The sequence below is a fragment of the Strongylocentrotus purpuratus genome, unplaced genomic scaffold (genome assembly GCF_000002235.5).
Source record: "Strongylocentrotus purpuratus isolate Spur 01 unplaced genomic scaffold, Spur_5.0 spur5_scaffold_20, whole genome shotgun sequence".
NCBI classification, from domain to species: Eukaryota; Metazoa; Echinodermata; class Echinoidea; order Camarodonta; family Strongylocentrotidae; genus Strongylocentrotus; species Strongylocentrotus purpuratus.
Window position 1 is genome coordinate 47,012,065 of NW_022145606.1, and position 19,905 is coordinate 47,031,969.

A 19,905-nucleotide genomic window follows, 5' to 3' on the forward strand; every position below is an offset into this window, starting at 1 on the left:
ACATTTTATCAAATATTAGATGGTTCTTCGATAGCGGACTAGTCTTCCTGCAGACGGTCATTTCCCTAACTCTACGTGTAGCATATATATAGACAATTGGAGGGGAGGTGGTAACTTTGGATCGGTCCGCTAGTGCTCAGAGAAAATACCTCTTTAAGAGATTAATGGAAGTTCAAGAACAAGGTCTCATCTTTCGAAAAAATGACTTTTTATCAAAAGTTAGATGGTTCTTCGATAGCGGACTAGTCTTCCTGCAGACGGTCATTTCCCTAACTCTACGTGTAACAAATATGGAAAATTGGAGGGGAGGGGGTAACTTTGGAATCGGTCCGCTAGTGCTCAGAGAAAATACCTCTATAAGAGATGAATGGAAGTTAAAGAATAAGGTCTCATCTTTTGAAAAAATGACATTTTATCAAAAGTTAGATGGTTCTTCGATAGCGGACTAGTCTTCCTGCAGACGATCCTTTTCCTAACTATACGTGTATAACATATGGAAAAATTGGAGGGGGGGGGGTAACTTTGGATCGGTCCGCTAGTGCTCAGAGAAAATACCTCTTTAAGAGATGAATAGAAGTTCAAGAACAAGGTCTTATCTTTCGAAAAAATGACATTTCATCAAAAGTTAGATGGTTCTTCGATAGCGGACTAGTCTTCCTGCAGACGGTCCTTTTCCTAACTCTACGTGTACAACATATGGAAAATTGGGGTGTAACTTTGGATCGGTCCGCTAGTGCTCAGAGAAAATACCTCTTTAAGAGATTAATGGAAGTTCACGAAGAAGGTCTCATCTTTTGAAAAAATGACATTTTATCAAAAGTTAGATGGTTCTTCGATAGCGGACTAGTCTTCCTGCAGACGATCCTTTTCCTAACTCTACGTGTAGCATATTATATATAGACAATTGGAGGGGGGGGGGTAACTTTGGATCGGTCCGCTAGTGCTCAGAGAAAATACCTCTATAAGAGATTAATGGAAGTTCAAGAACAAGGTCTCATCTTTCGAAAAAATGACATTTTATCAAAAATTAGATGGTTCTTCGATAGCGGACTAGTCTTCCTGCAGACGGTCATTTCCCTAACTCTACGTGTAGCATATATATAGACAATTCGAGGGGAGGTGGTAACTTTGGATCGGTCCGCTAGTGCTCAGAGAAAATACCTCTTTAAGAGATTAATGGAAGTTCAAGAACAAGGTCTCATCTTTCGAAAAAATGACTTTTTATCAAAAGTTAGATGGTTCTTCGATAGCGGACTAGTCTACCTGCAGACGGTCATTTCCCTAACTCTATGTGTAACAAATATGGAAAATTGGAGGGGAGGGGGTAACTTTGGATTGGTCCGCTAGTGCTCAGAGAAAATACCTCTATAAGAGATGAATGGAAGTTAAAGAATAAGGTCTCATCTTTCGAAAAAATGACATTTTATCAAAAGTTAGATGGTTCTTCGATAGCGGACTAGTCTTCCTGCAGACGGTCATTTTCCTAACTCTACGTGTACAACATACTGAAAATTGGAGGGGGGGGGTAACTTTGGATCGGTCCGCTAGTGCTCAGAGAAAATACCTCTTTAAGAGATGAATAGAAGTTCAAGAACAAGGTCTTATCTTTCGAAAAAATGACATTTCATCAAAAGTTAGATGGTTCTTCGATAGCGGACTAGTCTTCCTGCAGACGGTCCTTTTCCTAACTCTACGTGTACAACATATGGAAAATTGGGGTGTAACTTTGGATCGGTCCGCTAGTGCTCAGAGAAAATACCTCTTTAAGAGATTAATGGAAGTTCACGAAGAAGGTCTCATCTTTTGAAAAAATGACATTTTATCAAAAGTTAGATGGTTCTTCGATAGCGGACTAGTCTTCCTGCAGACGATCCTTTTCCTAACTCTACGTGTAGCATATTATATATAGACAATTGGAGGGGGGGGGGTAACTTTGGATCGGTCCGCTAGTGCTCAGAGAAATTACCTCTATAAGAGATTAATGGAAGTTCAAGAACAAGGTCTCATCTTTCGAAAAAATGACATTTTATCAAAAATTAGATGGTTCTTCGATAGCGGACTAGTCTTCCTGCAGACGGTCATTTCCCTAACTCTACGTGTAGCATATATATAGACAATTCGAGGGGAGGTGGTAACTTTGGATCGGTCCGCTAGTGCTCAGAGAAAATACCTCTTTAACCCTAATAAGGCCGGGGGGGGGGCCATTATGGCCCCCCCCCTCCACAATTTTTCTGATTGCTCAGGAACGCATGTGGATGGCGCCCCGCCGCTCGCTGACTTTTTTCTTTCAAGCCTTGCGCAACTTTTAAAATAATTTTTTTGAAAATCGGACCTACGGTTACAAGGTCACGTGACCTTTTGTCCTTGCATATCAGCCTGAAAATCGCTCATTTTCGTGATTTGTGTACAAAACGTATGGAAAAGTCATTTTTCCTAAAAACAGATCAAACATGGGTTATTGGGTCTTGATTAAAGTTTAGGTGGTTGTTTTGGGAGTCAAAATAGTTGAATTGTAGTAAAAGATGACATAAAACAACAAAAACAATGAAATACATAAGTTAAAAAAACAATGAAATACATAAGAAATTATCAAAACAAGGGATAACATAAGAAATAAGCTGGCTCTTCCAAATTTTTGTCGTATTATTATTCAGAATGGTCTAATGAATATATCTAGTGAAAAAGAATGCTTAAATATGAATAATATATGATTTATGGGTAAAAATGTGATTTTTATGACTTTATTTGCATAAATTACCATAAATATGCAAATGAGTGAATTTTTCAAAAAATTGAAATTATCATATTATTCTTTACACTTTACTTGACATGCATGCAAATTTTCGCGGCGATCGGCCTCTTCGCGGCCGAGATCTTAAGGGGGGGCCATAATGGCCCCCCCCCCGGCCCTACTAAGACTTCAAATAGCCCGGCCCTATTAGGGTTAAGAGATTAATGGAAGTTCAAGAACAAGGTCTCATCTTTCGAAAAAATGACTTTTTATCAAAAGTTAGATGGTTCTTCGATAGCGGACTAGTCTACCTGCAGACGGTCATTTCCCTAACTCTATGTGTAACAAATATGGAAAATTGGAGGGGAGGGGGTAACTTTGGATCGGTCCGCTAGTGCTCAGAGAAAATACCTCTATAAGAGATGAATGGAAGTTAAAGAATAAGGTCTCATCTTTCGAAAAAATGACATTTTATCAAAAGTTAGATGGTTCTTCGATAGCGGACTAGTCTTCCTGCAGACGGTCATTTTCCTAACTCTACGTGTACAACATACTGAAAATTGGAGGGGGGGGGTAACTTTGGATCGGTCCGCTAGTGCTCAGAGAAAATACCTCTTTAACAGATGAATAGAAGTTCAAGAACAAGGTCTTATCTTTCGAAAAAATGACATTTCATCAAAAGTTAGATGGTTCTTCGATAGCGGACTAGTCTTCCTGCAGACGGTCCTTTTCCTAACTCTACGTGTACAACATATGGAAAATTGGGGTGTAACTTTGGATCGGTCCGCTAGTGCTCAGAGAAAATACCTCTTTAAGAGATTAATGGAAGTTCACGAAGAAGGTCTCATCTTTTGAAAAAAATGACATTTTATCAAAAGTTAGATGGTTCTTCGATAGCGGACTAGTCTTCCTGCAGACGATCCTTTTCCTAACTATACGTGTATAACATATGGAAAAATTGGAGGGGGGGGGGGGGTAACTTTGGATCGGTCCGCTAGTGCTCAGAGAAAATACCTCTTTAAGAGATGAATAGAAGTTCAAGAACAAGGTCTTATCTTTCGAAAAAATGACATTTCATCAAAAGTTAGATGGTTCTTCGATAGCGGACTACTCTTCCTGCAGACGGTCCTTTTCCTAACTCTACGTGTACAACATATGGAAAATTGGGGTGTAACTTTGGATCGGTCCGCTAGTGCTCAGAGAAAATACCTCTTTAAAGCGTTGGTCACATCCCACCGTGCGTGTTTTTAGTCCGTACGGTTTTTGGGGAGGCCACGGCCGCCACGTTTTTCTGAAAAAGTAGGGAGGAAGTGGCAGAGGCAGGGAGGGAGTACCGGCAACGCGCGTCACACGCACTGTGTAAGTACGTGTCCCGCACGCCACGCCTGGCCGTGAACGGTTGCGTGCATCGTACGTTGCGCACGTGGTAAGTGCGTTGTACTTTCTTACAACGTGCTTACAACGTACGGTCTCCGTGCGGTTGCCACTTTATCGTACGGAGGCCGTACTTACAAGTGCTGCCCACGTACGGTGTCCTTACTCACCCGCATGTTGTAAGTGCGTGCACGTGCGATGAACTCGGTGTTTATATAGGACGACATTCCGATGTTCTCCAGAAGTCCCAGCTGTTGCTGCCTCAAGATGCCGCCCATTCCACCGAAGAGACTATATACTGCATAAATCAGTGCGAACAACTTGCGTTGTAAGTGCTTACTCGGTACGGTCCACGAGAGTTCTGCGTGCTCATCGGATAGCTGAACTGGGGAAGTGGCGAGTAAGCACGGACCACGCACTTATCACGTGCGCCTTTAAAAGCCGCACGGAGTCAGTGCGTTGTGCGCTCGTTGGCAGTACCGGGCACGCACGTCACACGCACTGGGGTGAATCGGTAGCCCGAACGCAGCCCGAACGCAGCGAAAGTTCCTCATGCACTAAAAGTGCTACGGTGTGTCTGCGTGCTCCCAAATCCGTACGGAGTCGGTACCCATCACGTACGGATATCCAAATTTTGCCCACGTTTTTGCACGTAGACAGCACGCACTTGCAAGTATGGCGGGATGTGACCACCACTTAAGAGATTAATGGAAGTTCACGAAGAAGGTCTCATCTTTTGAAAAAATGACATTTCATCAAAAGTTAGATGGTTCTTCGATAGCGGACTAGTCTTCCTGCAGACGGTCCTTTTCCTAACTCTACGTGTACAACATATGGAAAATTGGGGTGTAACTTTGGATCGGTCCGCTAGTGCTCAGAGAAAATACCTCTATAAGAGATTAATGGAAGTTCAAGAACAAGGTCTCATCTTTCGAAAAAATGACATTTATCAAAAATTAGATGGTTCTTCGATAGCGGACTAGTCTTCCTGCAGACGGTCATTTCCCTAACTCTACGTGTAGCATATATATAGACAATTGGAGGGGAGGTTGTAACTTTGGATCGGTCCGCTAGTGCTCAGAGAAAATACCTCTTTAAGAGATTAATGGAAGTTCAAGAACAAGGTCTCATCTTTCGAAAAAATGACTTTTAACAAAAGTTAGATGGTTCTTCGATAGCGGACTAGTCTTCCTTCAGACGGTCATTTCCCTAACTCTACGTGTAACAAATATGGAAAATTGGAGGGGAGGGGGTAACTTTGGATCGGTCCGCTAGTGCTCAGAGAAAATACCTCTATAAGAGATGAATGGAAGTTAAAGAATAAGGTCTCATCTTTCGAAAAAATGACATTTTATCAAAAGTTAGATGGTTCTTCGATAGCGGACTAGTCTTCCTGCAGACGGTCATTTTCCTAACTCTACGTGTACAACATACTGAAAATTGGAGGGGGGGGGGTAACTTTGGATCGGTCCGCTAGTGCTCAGAGAAAATACCTCTTTAACAGATGAATAGAAGTTCAAGAACAAGGTCTTATCTTTCGAAAAAATGACATTTCATCAAAAGTTAGATGGTTCTTCGATAGCGGACTAGTCTTCCTGCAGACGGTCCTTTTCCTAACTCTACGTGTACAACATATGGAAAATTGGGGTGTAACTTTGGATCGGTCCGCTAGTGCTCAGAGAAAATACCTCTTTAAGAGATTAATGGAAGTTCACGAAGAAGGTCTCATCTTTTGAAAAAATGACATTTTATCAAAAGTTAGATGGTTCTTCGATAGCGGACTAGTCTTCCTGCAGACGATCCTTTTCCTAACTATACGTGTATAACATATGGAAAAATTGGAGGGGGGGGGGGTAACTTTGGATCGGTCCGCTAGTGCTCAGAGAAAATACCTCTTTAAGAGATGAATAGAAGTTCAAGAACAAGGTCTTATCTTTCGAAAAAATGACATTTCATCAAAAGTTAGATGGTTCTTCGATAGCGGACTACTCTTCCTGCAGACGGTCCTTTTCCTAACTCTACGTGTACAACATATGGAAAATTGGGGTGTAACTTTGGATCGGTCCGCTAGTGCTCAGAGAAAATACCTCTTTAAAGCGTTGGTCACATCCCACCGTGCGTGTTTTTAGTCCGTACGGTTTTTGGGGAGGCCACGGCCGCCACGTTTTTCTGAAAAAGTAGGGAGGAAGTGGCAGAGGCAGGGAGGGAGTACCGGCAACGCGCGTCACACGCACTGTGTAAGTACGTGTCCCGCACGCCACGCCTGGCCGTGAACGGTTGCGTGCATCGTACGTTGCGCACGTGGTAAGTGCGTTGTACTTTCTTACAACGTGCTTACAACGTACGGTCTCCGTGCGGTTGCCACTTTATCGTACGGAGGCCGTACTTACAAGTGCTGCCCACGTACGGTGTCCTTACTCACCCGCATGTTGTAAGTGCGTGCACGTGCGATGAACTCGGTGTTTATATAGGACGACATTCCGATGTTCTCCAGAAGTCCCAGCTGTTGCTGCCTCAAGATGCCGCCCATTCCACCGAAGAGACTATATACTGCATAAATCAGTGCGAACAACTTGCGTTGTAAGTGCTTACTCGGTACGGTCCACGAGAGTTCTGCGTGCTCATCGGATAGCTGAACTGGGGAAGTGGCGAGTAAGCACGGACCACGCACTTATCACGTGCGCCTTTAAAAGCCGCACGGAGTCAGTGCGTTGTGCGCTCGTTGGCAGTACCGGGCACGCACGTCACACGCACTGGGGTGAATCGGTAGCCCGAACGCAGCCCGAACGCAGCGAAAGTTCCTCATGCACTAAAAGTGCTACGGTGTGTCTGCGTGCTCCCAAATCCGTACGGAGTCGGTACCCATCACGTACGGATATCCAAATTTTGCCCACGTTTTTGCACGTAGACAGCACGCACTTGCAAGTATGGCGGGATGTGACCACCACTTAAGAGATTAATGGAAGTTCACGAAGAAGGTCTCATCTTTTGAAAAAATGACATTTCATCAAAAGTTAGATGGTTCTTCGATAGCGGACTAGTCTTCCTGCAGACGGTCCTTTTCCTAACTCTACGTGTACAACATATGGAAAATTGGGGTGTAACTTTGGATCGGTCCGCTAGTGCTCAGAGAAAATACCTCTATAAGAGATTAATGGAAGTTCAAGAACAAGGTCTCATCTTTCGAAAAAATGACATTTTATCAAAAATTAGATGGTTCTTCGATAGCGGACTAGTCTTCCTGCAGACGGTCATTTCCCTAACTCTACGTGTAGCATATATATAGACAATTGGAGGGGAGGTTGTAACTTTGGATCGGTCCGCTAGTGCTCAGAGAAAATACCTCTTTAAGAGATTAATGGAAGTTCAAGAACAAGGTCTCATCTTTCGAAAAAATGACTTTTTATCAAAAGTTAGATGGTTCTTCGATAGCGGACTAGTCTTCCTTCAGACGGTCATTTCCCTAACTCTACGTGTAACAAATATGGAAAATTGGAGGGGAGGGGGTAACTTTGGATCGGTCCGCTAGTGCTCAGAGAAAATACCTCTATAAGAGATGAATGGAAGTTAAAGAATAAGGTCTCATCTTTCGAAAAAATGACATTTTATCAAAAGTTAGATGGTTCTTCGATAGCGGACTAGTCTTCCTGCAGACGGTCATTTTCCTAACTCTACGTGTACAACATACTGAAAATTGGAGGGGGGGGGGGTAACTTTGGATCGGTCCGCTAGTGCTCAGAGAAAATACCTCTTTAAGAGATGAATAGAAGTTCAAGAACAAGGTCTTATCTTTCGAAAAAATGACATTTCATCAAAAGTTAGATGGTTCTTCGATAGCGGACTAGTCTTCCTGCAGACGGTCCTTTTCCTAACTCTACGTGTACAACATATGGAAAATTGGGGTGTAACTTTGGATCGGTCCACTAGTGCTCAGAGAAAATACCTCTTTAAGAGATTAATGGAAGTTCACGAAGAAGGTCTCATCTTTTGAAAAAATGACATTTTATCAAAAGTTAGATGGTTCTTCGATAGCGGACTAGTCTTCCTGCAGACGATCCTTTTCCTAACTCTACGTGTACAACATATGGAAAATTGGGGTGTAACTTTGGATCGGTCCGCTAGTGCTCAGAGAAAATACCTCTTTAAGAGATGAATAGAAGTTCAAGAACAAGGTCTAATCTTTCGAAAAAATGACATTTTATCAAAAGTTAGATGGTTCTTCAATAGCGGACTAGTCTTCCTGCAGACGGTCCTTTTCCTAACTCTACGTGTACAACATATGGAAAATTGGAGGGGGGGGGGGTAACTTTGGATCGGTCCGCTAGTGCTCAGAGAAAATACCTCTATAAGAGATTAATGGAAGTTCAAGAACAAGGTCTCATCTTTCGACAAAATGACATTTTATCAAAAGTTAGATGGTTCTTCGATAGCGGACTAGTCTTCCTGCAGACGGTCATTTCCCTAACTCTACGTGTAACACATATGGAAAATAGGGGGGAGGGGGTAACTGTGGATCGGTCCGCTAGTGCTCAGAGAAAATACCTCTATAAGAGATTAATGGAAGTTCAAGAACAAGGTCTTATCTTTCGAAAAAATGACATTTTATCAAAAGTTAGATGGTTCTTCTATAGCGGACTAGTCGGCCTGCAGACGGTCATTTTCCTAACTCTACGTGTACAACATACTGAAAATTGGAGGGGGGGGGGGGTAACTTTGGATCGGTCCGCTAGTGCTCAGAGAAAATACCTCTTTAAGAGATTAATGGAAGTTCACGAACAAGGTCTCATCTTTCGAAAAAATGACATTTTATCAAAAGTTAGATGGTTCTTCGATAGCGGACTAGTCTTCCTGCAGACGGTCATTTCCCTAACTCTACGTGTAGCATATATATAGACAATTGGAGGGGAGGTGGTAACTTTGGATCGGTCCGCTAGTGCTCAGAGAAAATACCTCTTTAAGAGATTAATGGAAGTTCAAGAACAAGGTCTCATCTTTCAAAAAAATGACTTTTTATCAAAAGTTAGATGGTTCTTCGATAGTGGACTAGTCTACCTGCAGACGGTCATTTCCCTAACTCTATGTGTAACAAATATGGAAAATTGGAGGGGAGGGGGTAACTTTGGATCGGTCCGCTAGTGCTCAGAGAAAATACCTCTATAAGAGATGAATGGAAGTTAAAGAATAAGGTCTCATCTTTCGAAAAAATGACATTTTATCAAAAGTTAGATGGTTCTTCGATAGCGGACTAGTCTTCCTGCAGACGGTCATTTTCCTAACTCTACGTGTACAACATACTGAAAATTGGAGGGGGGGGGGGTAACTTTGGATCGGTCCGCTAGTGCTTAGAGAAAATACCTCTTTAACAGATGAATAGAAGTTCAAGAACAAGGTCTTATCTTTCGAAAAAATGACATTTCATCAAAAGTTAGATGGTTCTTCGATAGCGGACTAGTCTTCCTGCAGACGGTCCTTTTCCTAACTCTACGTGTACAACATATGGAAAATTGGGGTGTAACTTTGGATCGGTCCGCTAGTGCTCAGAGAAAATACCTCTTTAAGAGATTAATGGAAGTTCACGAAGAAGGTCTCATCTTTTGAAAAAATGACATTTTATCAAAAGTTAGATGGTTCTTCGATAGCGGACTAGTCTTCCTGCAGACGATCCTTTTCCTAACTCTACGTGTACAACATATGGAAAATTGGGGTGTAACTTTGGATCGGTCCGCTAGTGCTCAGAGAAAATACCTCTTTAAGAGATGAATAGAAGTTCAAGAACAAGGTCTTATCTTTCGAAAAAATGACATTTCATCAAAAGTTAGATGGTTCTTCGATAGCGGACTAGTCTTCCTGCAGACGGTCCTTTTCCTAACTCTACGTGTACAACATATGGAAAATTGGGGTGTAACTTTGGATCGGTCCGCTAGTGCTCAGAGAAAATACCTCTTTAAAGCGTTGGTCACATCCCACCGTGCGTGTTTTTAGTCCGTACGGTTTTGGGGAGGCCACGGCCGCCACGTTTTTCTGAAAAAGTAGGGAGGAAGTGGCAGAGGCAGGGAGGGAGTACCGGCAACGCGCGTCACACGCACTGTGTAAGTATGTGTCCCGCACGCCACGCCTGGCCGTGAACGGTTGCGTGCATCGTACGTTGCGCACGTGGTAAGTGCGTTGTACTTTCTTACAACGTGCTTACAACGTACGGTCTCCGTGCGGTTGCCACTTTATCGTACGGAGGCCGTACTTACAAGTGCTGCCCACGTACGGTGTCCTTACTCACCCGCATGTTGTAAGTGCGTGCACGTGCGATGAACTCGGTGTTTATATAGGACGAAATTCCGATGTTCTCCAGAAGTCCAGCTGTTGCTGCCTCAAGATGCCGCCCATTCCACCGAAGAGACTATATACTGCATAAATCAGTGCGAACAACTTGCGTTGTAAGTGCTTACTCGGTACGGTCCACGAGAGTTCTGCGTGCTCATCGGATAGCTGAACTGGGGAAGTGGCGAGTAAGCACGGACCACGCACTTATCACGTGCGCCTTTAAAAGCCGCACGGAGTCAGTGCGTTGTGCGCTCGTTGGCAGTACCGGGCACGCACGTCACACGCACTGGGGTGAATCGGTAGCCCGAACGCAGCCCGAACGCAGCGAAAGTTCCTCATGCACTAAAAGTGCTACGGTGTGTCTGCGTGCTCCCAAATCCGTACGGAGTCGGTACCCATCACGTACGGATATCCAAATTTTGCCCACGTTTTTGCACGTAGACAGCACGCACTTGCAAGTATGGCGGGATGTGACCACCACTTAAGAGATTAATGGAAGTTCACGAAGAAGGTCTCATCTTTTGAAAAAATGACATTTCATCAAAAGTTAGATGGTTCTTCGATAGCGGACTAGTCTTCCTGCAGACGGTCCTTTTCCTAACTCTACGTGTACAACATATGGAAAATTGGGGTGTAACTTTGGATCGGTCCGCTAGTGCTCAGAGAAAATACCTCTATAAGAGATTAATGGAAGTTCAAGAACAAGGTCTCATCTTTCGAAAAAATGACATTTTATCAAAAATTAGATGGTTCTTCGATAGCGGACTAGTCTTCCTGCAGACGGTCATTTCCCTAACTCTACGTGTAGCATATATATAGACAATTGGAGGGGAGGTTGTAACTTTGGATCGGTCCGCTAGTGCTCAGAGAAAATACCTCTTTAAGAGATTAATGGAAGTTCAAGAACAAGGTCTCATCTTTCGAAAAAATGACTTTTTATCAAAAGTTAGATGGTTCTTCGATAGCGGACTAGTCTTCCTTCAGACGGTCATTTCCCTAACTCTACGTGTAACAAATATGGAAAATTGGAGGGGAGGGGGTAACTTTGGATCGGTCCGCTAGTGCTCAGAGAAAATACCTCTATAAGAGATGAATGGAAGTTAAAGAATAAGGTCTCATCTTTCGAAAAAATGACATTTTATCAAAAGTTAGATGGTTCTTCGATAGCGGACTAGTCTTCCTGCAGACGGTCATTTTCCTAACTCTACGTGTACAACATACTGAAAATTGGAGGGGGGGGGTAACTTTGGATCGGTCCGCTAGTGCTCAGAGAAAATACCTCTTTAAGAGATGAATAGAAGTTCAAGAACAAGGTCTTATCTTTCGAAAAAATGACATTTCATCAAAAGTTAGATGGTTCTTCGATAGCGGACTAGTCTTCCTGCAGACGGTCCTTTTCCTAACTCTACGTGTACAACATATGGAAAATTGGGGTGTAACTTTGGATCGGTCCACTAGTGCTCAGAGAAAATACCTCTTTAAGAGATTAATGGAAGTTCACGAAGAAGGTCTCATCTTTTGAAAAAATGACATTTTATCAAAAGTTAGATGGTTCTTCGATAGCGGACTAGTCTTCCTGCAGACGATCCTTTTCCTAACTCTACGTGTACAACATATGGAAAATTGGGGTGTAACTTTGGATCGGTCCGCTAGTGCTCAGAGAAAATACCTCTTTAAGAGATGAATAGAAGTTCAAGAACAAGGTCTAATCTTTCGAAAAAATGACATTTTATCAAAAGTTAGATGGTTCTTCAATAGCGGACTAGTCTTCCTGCAGACGGTCCTTTTCCTAACTCTACGTGTACAACATATGGAAAATTGGAGGGGGGGGGGTAACTTTGGATCGGTCCGCTAGTGCTCAGAGAAAATACCTCTATAAGAGATTAATGGAAGTTCAAGAACAAGGTCTCATCTTTCGACAAAATGACATTTTATCAAAAGTTAGATGGTTCTTCGATAGCGGACTAGTCTTCCTGCAGACGGTCATTTCCCTAACTCTACGTGTAACACATATGGAAAATAGGGGGGGGGGGTAACTGTGGATCGGTCCGCTAGTGCTCAGAGAAAATACCTCTATAAGAGATTAATGGAAGTTCAAGAATAAGGTCTCATCTTTCGAAAAAATGACATTTTATCAAAAGTTAGATGGTTCTTCTATAGCGGACTAGTCGGCCTGCAGACGGTCATTTTCCTAACTCTACGTGTACAACATACTGAAAATTGGAGGGGGGGGGTAACTTTGGATCGGTCCGCTAGTGCTCAGAGAAAATACCTCTTTAAGAGATTAATGGAAGTTCACGAACAAGGTCTCATCTTTCGAAAAAATGACATTTTATCAAAAGTTAGATGGTTCTTCGATAGCGGACTAGTCTTCCTGCAGACGGTCATTTCCCTAACTCTACGTGTAGCATATATATAGACAATTGGAGGGGAGGTGGTAACTTTGGATCGGTCCGCTAGTGCTCAGAGAAAATACCTCTTTAAGAGATTAATGGAAGTTCAAGAACAAGGTCTCATCTTTCAAAAAAATGACTTTTTATCAAAAGTTAGATGGTTCTTCGATAGCGGACTAGTCTTCCTGCAGACGGTCCTTTTCCTAACTCTACGTGTACAACATATGGAAAATTGGGGTGTAACTTTGGATCGGTCCGCTAGTGCTCAGAGAAAATACCTCTTTAAGAGATTAATGGAAGTTCACGAAGAAGGTCTCATCTTTTGAAAAAATGACATTTTATCAAAAGTTAGATGGTTCTTCGATAGCGGACTAGTCTTCCTGCAGACGATCCTTTTCCTAACTCTACGTGTATAACATATGGAAAAATTGGAGGGGGGGGGGGTAACTTTGGATCGGTCCGCTAGTGCTCAGAGAAAATACCTCTTTAAGAGATTAATGAAAGTTCAAGAATAAGGTCTTATCTTTCGAAAAAATGACATTTCATCAAAAGTTAGATGGTTCTTCGATAGCGGACTAGTCTTCCTGCAGACGGTCCTTTTCCTAACTCTACGTGTACAACATATGGAAAATTGGGGTGTAACTTTGGATCGGTCCGCTAGTGCTCAGAGAAAATACCTCTTTTAGAGATTAATGGAAGTTCACGAAGAAGGTCTCATCTTTTGAAAAAATTACATTTTATCAAAAGTTAGATGCTTCTTCGATAGCGGACTAGTCTTCCTGCAGACGGTCATTTCCCTAACTCTACGTGTAGCATATATATAGACAATTGGAGGGGAGGTGGTAACTTTGGATCGGTCCGCTAGTGCTCAGAGAAAATACCTCTTTAAGAGATTAATGGAAGTTCAAGAACAAGGTCTCATCTTTCGAAAAAATGACTTTTATCAAAAGTTAGATGGTTCTTCGATAGCGGACTAGTCTTCCTGCAGACGGTCATTTCCCTAACTCTACGTGTAACAAATATGGAAAATTGGAGGGGAGGGGGTAACTTTGGATCGGTCCGCTAGTGCTCAGAGAAAATATCTCTATAAGAGATGAATGGAAGTTAAAGAATAAGGTCTTATCTTTCGAAAAAATGACATTTCATCAAAAGTTAGATGGTTCTTCGATAGCGGACTAGTCTTCCTGCAGACGGTCCTTTTCCTAACTCTACGTGTACAACATATGGAAAATTGGGGTGTAACTTTGGATCGGTCCACTAGTGCTCAGAGAAAATACCTCTTTAAGAGATTAATGGAAGTTCACGAAGAAGGTCTCATCTTTTGAAAAAATGACATTTTATCAAAAGTTAGATGGTTCTTCGATAGCGGACTAGTCTTCCTGCAGACGATCCTTTTCCTAACTCTACGTGTACAACATATGGAAAATTGGGGTGTAACTTTGGATCGGTCCGCTAGTGCTCAGAGAAAATACCTCTTTAAGAGATGAATAGAAGTTCAAGAACAAGGTCTAATCTTTCGAAAAAATGACATTTTATCAAAAGTTAGATGGTTCTTCAATAGCGGACTAGTCTTCCTGCAGACGGTCCTTTTCCTAACTCTACGTGTACAACATATGGAAAATTGGGGGGGGGGGTAACTTTGGATCGGTCCGCTAGTGCTCAGAGAAAATACCTCTATAAGAGATAAATGGAAGTTCAAGAACAAGGTCTCATCTTTCGACAAAATGACATTTTATCAAAAGTTAGATGGTTCTTCGATAGCGGACTAGTCTTCCTGCAGACGGTCATTTCCCTAACTCTACGTGTAACACATATGGAAAATAGGGGGGAGGGGCTAACTGTGGATCGGTCCGCTAGTGCTCAGAGAAAATACCTCTATAAGAGATTAATGGAAGTTCAAGAATAAGGTCTCATCTTTCGAAAAAATGACATTTTATCAAAAGTTAGATGGTTCTTCTATAGCGGACTAGTCGGCCTGCAGACGGTCATTTTCCTAACTCTACGTGTACAACATACTGAAAATTGGAGGGGGGGGGGTAACTTTGGATCGGTCCGCTAGTGCTCAGAGAAAATACCTCTTTAAGAGATTAATGGAAGTTCACGAACAAGGTCTCATCTTTCGAAAAAATGACATTTTATCAAAAGTTAGATGGTTCTTCGATAGCGGACTAGTCTTCCTGCAGACGGTCATTTCCCTAACTCTACGTGTAGCATATATATAGACAATTGGAGGGGAGGTGGTAACTTTGGATCGGTCCGCTAGTGCTCAGAGAAAATACCTCTTTAAGAGATTAATGGAAGTTCAAGAACAAGGTCTCATCTTTCAAAAAAATGACTTTTTATCAAAAGTTAGATGGTTCTTCGATAGCGGACTAGTCTTCCTGCAGACGGTCCTTTTCCTAACTCTACGTGTACAACATATGGAAAATTGGGGTGTAACTTTGGATCGGTCCGCTAGTGCTCAGAGAAAATACCTCTTTAAGAGATTAATGGAAGTTCACGAAGAAGGTCTCATCTTTTGAAAAAATGACATTTTATCAAAAGTTAGATGGTTCTTCGATAGCGGACTAGTCTTCCTGCAGACGATCCTTTTCCTAACTCTACGTGTATAACATATGGAAAAATTGGAGGGGGGGGGGGTAACTTTGGATCGGTCCGCTAGTGCTCAGAGAAAATACCTCTTTAAGAGATTAATGAAAGTTCAAGAACAAGGTCTTATCTTTCGAAAAAATGACATTTCATCAAAACTTAGATGGTTCTTCGATAGCGGACTAGTCTTCCTGCAGACGGTCCTTTTCCTAACTCTACGTGTACAACATATGGAAAATTGGGGTGTAACTTTGGATCGGTCCGCTAGTGCTCAGAGAAAATACCTCTTTTAGAGATTAATGGAAGTTCACGAAGAAGGTCTCATCTTTTGAAAAAATTACATTTTATCAAAAGTTAGATGCTTCTTCGATAGCGGACTAGTCTTCCTGCAGACGGTCATTTCCCTAACTCTACGTGTAGCATATATATAGACAATTGGAGGGGAGGTGGTAACTTTGGATCGGTCCGCTAGTGCTCAGAGAAAATACCTCTTTAAGAGATTAATGGAAGTTCAAGAACAAGGTCTCATCTTTCGAAAAAATGACTTTTTATCAAAAGTTAGATGGTTCTTCGATAGCGGACTAGTCTTCCTGCAGACGGTCATTTCCCTAACTCTACGTGTAACAAATATGGAAAATTGGAGGGGAGGGGATAACTTTGGATCGGTCCGCTAGTGCTCAGAGAAAATATCTCTATAAGAGATGAATGGAAGTTAAAGAATAAGGTCTCATCTTTCGAAAAAATGACATTTTATCAAAAGTTAGATGGTTCTTCTATAGCGGACTAGTCTTCCTGCAGACGGTCATTTTCCTAACTCTACGTGTACAACATACTGAAATTGGAGGGGGGGGGGGTAACTTTGGATCGGTCCGCTAGTGCTCAGAGAAAATACCTCTTTAAGAGATGAATAGAAGTTCAAGAACAAGGTCTTATCTTTCGAAAAAATGACATTTCATCAAAAGTTAGATGGTTCTTCGATAGCGGACTAGTCTTCCTGCAGACGGTCCTTTTCCTAACTCTACGTGTACAACATATGGAAAATTGGGGTGTAACTTTGGATCGGTCCGCTAGTGCTCAGAGAAAATACCTCTTTAAGAGATTAATGGAAGTTCACGAAGAAGGTCTCATCTTTTGAAAAAATGACATTTTATCAAAAGTTAGATGGTTCTTCGATAGCGGACTAGTCTTCCTGCAGACGGTCCTTTTCCTAACTCTACGTGTACAACATATGGAAAATTGGGGTGTAACTTTGGATCGGTCCGCTAGTGCTCAGAGAAAATACCTCTTTAAGAGATTAATGGAAGTTCACGAAGAAGGTCTCATCTTTTGAAAAAAATACATTTTATCAAAAGTTAGATGGTTCTTCGATAGCGGACTAGTCTTCCTGCAGACGATCCTTTTCCTAACTCTACGTGTACAACATATGGAAAATTGGGGTGTAACTTTGGATCGGTCCGCTAGTGCTCAGAGAAAATACCTCTTTAAGAGATGAATAGAAGTTCAAGAACAAGGTCTAATCTTTCGAAAAAATGACATTTTATCAAAAGTTAGATGGTTCTTCTATAGCGGACTAGTCGGCCTGCAGACGGTCATTTTCCTAACTCTACGTGTACAACATACTGAAAATTGGAGGGGGGGGGGGTAACTTTGGATCGGTCCGCTAGTGCTCAGAGAAAATACCTCTTTAAGAGATTAATGGAAGTTCACGAACAAGGTCTCATCTTTCGAAAAAATGACTTTTTATCAAAAGTTAGATGGTTCTTCGATAGCGGACTAGTCTTCCTGCAGACGGTCATTTCCCTAACTCTACGTGTAGCATATATATAGACAATTGGAGGGGAGGTGGTAACTTTGGATCGGTCCGCTAGTGCTCAGAGAAAATACCTCTTTAAGAGATTAATGGAAGTTCAAGAACAAGGTCTCATCTTTCAAAAAAATGACTTTTTATCAAAAGTTAGATGGTTCTTCGATAGCGGACTAGTCTTCCTGCAGACGGTCCTTTTCCTAACTCTACGTGTACAACATATGGAAAATTGGGGTGTAACTTTGGATCGGTCCGCTAGTGCTCAGAGAAAATACCTCTTTAAGAGATTAATGGAAGTTCACGAAGAAGGTCTCATCTTTTGAAAAAATGACATTTTATCAAAAGTTAGATGGTTCTTCGATAGCGGACTAGTCTTCCTGCAGACGATCCTTTTCCTAACTCTACGTGTATAACATATGGAAAAATTGGAGGGGGGGGGGGTAACTTTGGATCGGTCCGCTAGTGCTCAGAGAAAATACCTCTTTAAGAGATTAATGAAAGTTCAAGAACAAGGTCTTATCTTTCGAAAAAATGACATTTCATCAAAAGTTAGATGGTTCTTCGATAGCGGACTAGTCTTCCTGCAGACGGTCCTTTTCCTAACTCTACGTGTACAACATATGGAAAATTGGGGTGTAACTTTGGATCGGTCCGCTAGTGCTCAGAGAAAATACCTCTTTTAGAGATTAATGGAAGTTCACGAAGAAGGTCTCATCTTTAGAAAAAATTACATTTTATCAAAAGTTAGATGCTTCTTCGATAGCGGACTAGTCTTCCTGCAGACGGTCATTTCCCTAACTCTACGTGTAGCATATATATAGACAATTGGAGGGGAGGTGGTAACTTTGGATCGGTCCGCTAGTGCTCAGAGAAAATACCTCTTTAAGAGATTAATGGAAGTTCAAGAACAAGGTCTCATCTTTCGAAAAAATGACTTTTCATCAAAAGTTAGATGGTTCTTCGATAGCGGACTAGTCTTCCTGCAGACGGTCATTTCCCTAACTCTACGTGTAACAAATATGGAAAATTGGAGGGGAGGGGGTAACTTTGGATCGGTCCGCTAGTGCTCAGAGAAAATACCTCTATAAGAGATGAATGGAAGTTAAAGAATAAGGTCTCATCTTTCGAAAAAATGACATTTTATCAAAAGTTAGATGGTTCTTCTATAGCGGACTAGTCTTCCTGCAGACGGTCATTTTCCTAACTCTACGTGTACAACATACTGAAAATTGGAGGGGGGGGGGGTAACTTTGGATCGGTCCGCTAGTGCTCAGAGAAAATACCTCTTTAAGAGATGAATAGAAGTTCAAGAACAAGGTCTTATCTTTCGAAAAAATGACATTTCATCAAAAGTTAGATGGTTCTTCGATAGCGGACTAGTCTTCCTGCAGACGGTCCTTTTCCTAACTCTACGTGTACAACATATGGAAAATTGGGGTGTAACTTTGGATCGGTCCGCTAGTGCTCAGAGAAAATACGTCTTTAAGAGATTAATGGAAGTTCACGAAGAAGGTCTCATCTTTTGAAAAAATGACATTTTATCAAAAGTTAGATGGTTCTTCGATAGCGGACTAGTCTTCCTGCAGACGGTCCTTTTCCTAACTCTACGTGTACAACATATGGAAAATTGGGGTGTAACTTTGGATCGGTCCACTAGTGCTCAGAGAAAATACCTTTTTAAGAGATTAATGGAAGTTCACGAAGAAGGTCTCATCTTTTGAAAAAAATACATTTTATCAAAAGTTAGATGGTTCTTCGATAGCGGACTAGTCTTCCTGCAGACGATCCTTTTCCTAACTCTACGTGTACAACATATGGAAAATTGGGGTGTAACTTTGGATCGGTCCGCTAGTGCTCAGAGAAAATACCTCTTTAAGAGATGAATAGAAGTTCAAGAACAAGGTCTAATCTTTCGAAAAAATGACATTTTATCAAAAGTTAGATGGTTCTTCAATAGCGGACTAGTCTTCCTGCAGACGGTCCTTTTCCTAACTCTACATGTACAACATATGGAAAATTGGAGGGGGGGGGGGGTAACTTTGGATCGGTCCGCTAGTGCTCAGAGAAAATACCTCTATAAGAGATTAATGGAAGTTCAAGAACAAGGTCTCATCTTTCGACAAAATGACATTTATCAAAAATTAGATGGTTCTTCGATAGCGGACTAGTCTTCCTGCAGACGGTCATTTCCCTAACTCTACGTGTAGCATATATATAGACAATTGGAGGGGAGGTGGTAACTTTGGATCGGTCCGCTAGTGCTCAGAGAAAATACCTCTTTAAGAGATTAATGGAAGTTCAAGAACAAGGTCTCATCTTTCGAAAAAATGACATTTTATCAAAAGTTAGATGGTTCTTCGATAGCGGACTAGTCTTCCTGCAGACGGTCATTTCCCTAACTCTACGTGTAACACATATGGAAAATAGGGGGGGGAGGGGGTAACTGTGGATCGGTCCGCTAGTGCTCAGAGAAAATACCTCTATAAGAGATTAATGGAAGTTCAAGAATAAGGTCTCATCTTTCGAAAAAATGACATTTTATCAAAAGTTAGATGGTTCTTCTATAGCGGACTAGTCGGCTGCAGACGGTCATTTTCCTAACTCTACGTGTACAACATACTGAAAATTGGAGGGGGGGGGTAACTTTGGATCGGTCCGCTAGTGCTCAGAGAAAATACCTCTTTAAGAGATTAATG